The following is a 4,167-nucleotide window of genomic DNA, read 5'->3' as shown; positions in this document are numbered from 1 at the left end:
GGAGCCGAGGAGGAGGCGCGACCCCGCCCCCTGCCGCGGGCCTGAACACGTTCCTGAAAGGGGAAAAAAAAATGTGCAATGCGCAGAAACTGGCCCTATCAGATATTAAAACGTATTTAACGCCACAGTGATTTAAATATTCTGGTACTGGGTCTCTGGAACAGAATAGAAAGCCCAGAGGTAGAGCCTGGTATGCATAAATACGTTCTACGGTTAATATACGTAAGTAATTAAGGAGGTCTTCTGAGGTGATGGGGAAATGACGACAGCTTGTTCAGTAATGCTGTGGAACACCGAGGCTTCTATCCGCTATAAGCAATTTTAATCCGTGACTCATTGTATATACCCAAATAAACACCCCCAGCCCCTCCCAGTGTTAGACATGTTGCTTCGTACTTTTTGTGTGTTAAAATTTGTTTGCTGGCTGGCTGACTGGCTGGACTGATGGATGAAAGACAATTCCTGAGAGAATAAACTGTCTCTGTGTCAGCAGTAAACCACCATAGTGCTGGCATTTCTTCTGAAAGTGTCCTTCCCCCTCCCACCTCCCCGCGGGACAACTTCCATACTCACAATTGTCTTGAGCAAAGTCTTCGGTACAATTTACCGCATAGTTCAATTTTTGTCTTGCTGATACAGAGATTAGAATGAGTGAGAGATGCGGCCAAAACAGATTAGCAGTGTTCAACCTAGAAATGCAAAGTCTGGAGGATGAAACAATTTATATTGAAATCTGGAAAAAAACCCAACCTTCTCCTGGCTTCTCCCTATACAGTGTACAACCTAAACCAACTCTTTGCCCTTCCAGCATCGGTTGTACCATGATAAATTTCCTGTCCACTCTCACAGTACAATGAGGGCATTCATTCCTCAGTTTGCTCTGCCTTCTCCAGCACATGGAGGTCTCTGGGCAGGAGTCTGAGTTAAATGTGTTTAGGTTAAACCCTCAGTCACTGCAATGGATTCTGTCAAGTAAAAGGCACAGACAATCTTGTCCAATCAACCTGGTGTACCTACTCGTATTTAAGTGTGGTGGCCCAGTCTTGCTGGGCCTGTGGTGCCTAATGATCTTATTAATGATGATGACAATCCTCCAATTTGTCTGTCACGACTGAGTTGGGAATTGACACAAATATAGGGTGAAATATCGGAGATGAGAAAGCTTAGAGTAATGACTAGATTGGTGGTGGCGGCAGGGGGATGGGTGTAACCTGTTGTTTAAATACTCCCAGCTCTCTCGCCCTCTTTTAATGACAGTGAACACTTGGTCTCTTGAAAATCAAGTTTTTCATCCATAAGTATTTGAACCTCATCAACATTTCTACTCCACATACTTTTCTTTCTATTACTTTTTCTGGAGGAAGCATTTTTCAAATCTGAGGTATAGAAGAGTGCATAAAATATATCTATATGGTTTAGATTTTACAAAAGTAGACACCTATGTAACCAGGACCAAGGTCAAGCAATAGACCACTGCCAGCCTTCCAGAATACAGCTGCTGTACTCCTCCCAATCACAACCCACACTCTCCTATATGGATATAGTCATTGCCCTGACTTTGTAATAATCATTTCACTGCTTTCCTTTATAGCTTTATCACTTTTGTATGCATCCCTAAACAATAGAGTTGATACGAAGTTGTATAAATGGAATAATATGGCATGTTTCCTTTTATAACTTGTTTCTTTCACTCTATATTATACTTAAGAGACTCTTCCATGTTGTTCATAATAGCTATAAGTAAGTAGATCCTTTGTCTCCATCGTTGACTGTTGTTCCAGCATATGCTTATAGCAAAGTGATTATGGTATGATTATACCACTCCATTCTACAGCAGATGGACATTAGGATTGCTTCTACTTTTCAGTGATTATTATGAACATTCTTGCACATTTCTCATGGGACACATGTGTAAAAATCTCTCTAGGGTATATATCCAAGAATAGAATCACAGGGCCATAGGGTATGGATATCCTGAGCTTTACTAGATGATGCCAAATTGTTCTCTGTAGTGAATGGGCCAGCTGTCAATCCCACCAGCAGCATGGAGAGTCCCTACTGCTCCACATCTTCACCTACACCAAGTATTGCCAGAATTTAAATTTTGCCAATCTACTGGTGGGCAATATCCAAATAACTATTAAGCTTTAGCACATTTTCGTGTTTAGCACAAAACGAAAAGCTTTAGCACAAAACGCCTTTTGGAGTTTCTACTCCGAAGAAGGCCTGTTCAAATTTACCTCTTTTAACCCATGTTTCTATTCTATTGTTCATCTAGTACTTACTGACTTAATAAGCCTGTTAAATATTTTAAATATTAGTCCATTCCTGTGCCCAAAATATTCCCTTGTTCTGTTTGTATTTCCCATTGCTTTGTGCTATGTTTTGTGAACAGATGATCTTAATTATAATATAGTCAAATTCATCATTCTTTTCCTGATGGTTAGTGCGTTTTTGTTTTAAGAAATCTGTTTTAAGAAATCTTTTCTGTTTTAAGAAACCCTGGGCCAGGAAAGCATTCTCTATATTTTCTTCTAAAATGTGTATGCTATTGCCCTTCACAGTGAGGTCTTAATCCACCTGCAATTGATGTTTTTGTATTGTGTTGAGTGGGGTTGCATTTATTTATTTATTCATTCATTTGAATATCCAGTTTTCTCAGTGAACCACTTATTGAAAAGTCTGCCTTTTGCCAACTGGTTTACAGTGCCATAAATCAAGTATCTACGCATACGTGGGCTAGTTCCTATACTCGCTATTAAGTGCTTGGCCCTATTTGTCTGTTTGAAATACCACACTGTCTCAATTACTACAGATCCATAGTCAATTCTGATATTTGGATAAGTCAGTAAATTCTACCTTGTTCTTCAAAAGTGTCTTGGCTACTTTTGGTCCATTTCAATTCCATTTAAATTACAAACTCATCATAAAAACTTCAACCAACAGCTAGTTTAGGGTTCTAATTCAGATTGTGCTGATATTTTAGATTTGACTTCTCAATATCGAATGTTTGGTTCATGGTTTTGGTCTGTCTCTCCTTTTAATAAGATCTCCTTTAATGTGCTCAAGTAATAATTTATATTTTTCCGATAAGGCAACTTTTTTATCTTAGTCACTTCATATTGTGCAAATCCTATGTTTGGAATTTTTACTGTCTAAATTTGTAGCTGGTAAATAGGATACAATTGGCTTTTGTTCATTAAGATTTTATCCTACAAGTGTATAAACTCTTCTGTTGATTCTAATAATTTTTCTGTAATACATTGTACAATTTTATATACACTGTCATATCATCTGTAAATAGTGCCAGTCTTTCTTCTTCCTTTCCAAATATCTTACTTCTTTTTCTTGCTCTATTGCTCTGTCTGGGACCCCATCACCACCCCCAGTAAACTATTGAATAGAAGTGGTGATAGTGGACATCCTTACTTGATGCAGCTGTTAAAGAGAAAGCTTTCAGTGATTCTCCGTTAAGAATGATGCTTGCTGTAGACATGTGTTCTGTAGCAATATGGATTCAATCAGAAGACAGAAAGCACACAGTGATCTAGAAGGAGAACGTTTAATATAAAGAATCATTAAACTATGATAAAATATCTTATATAATTACAAGACAACTCTATATGGAGTTTTCTGGGACTGGGGGAGAGTACCCAAGGAAAGACAAACTTAGAATTAAAGCTTCTAAGTTTTCATTAGATTCATCAATTAGGCTGGATTTCATACCTAATTGGAGAAGAACCCACTGGATGGCAGAGAAGTTCCACTGGTTTGCCAGTAACTGAGCTGGTCTGCAGAGCTAGAACTGGTCTACGGTCGCAGAGGAAGCAAGAAGGCACTCTTTGGAGCATGGCAGTGTAGACAAGCAATAGCTGGTGGCTAGTAACTGGGTGTGAAGTAGGGGTTGGGGGGCCTGGCTCAGTTGGAGTCATGGGGTAAACAATGCCCCTTGCACAGGATTCGGGTGGGGTCTCAGTGTTGAGAGGGCTGCAGTATTGACAGGACTACATGAACCTGGTCATGTGTGTGCGTGTGAGTGTGTGTGTGTATGTGTGTGTGGGACTGTGGAGCAAGTGAGCAGAGAGAAGCAATGGGCAGGTGACTTGGAGAACAGCATGTCCCTATCAAGAGGGCCACAAGACGCTGATCATCAGGGCACACCAGGAC

The sequence above is a fragment of the Macaca fascicularis genome, chromosome X (assembly GCF_037993035.2).
Source record: "Macaca fascicularis isolate 582-1 chromosome X, T2T-MFA8v1.1".
NCBI lineage: Eukaryota > Metazoa > Chordata > Mammalia > Primates > Cercopithecidae > Macaca > Macaca fascicularis.
Note: the sequence above shows the minus strand (reverse complement) of the source record.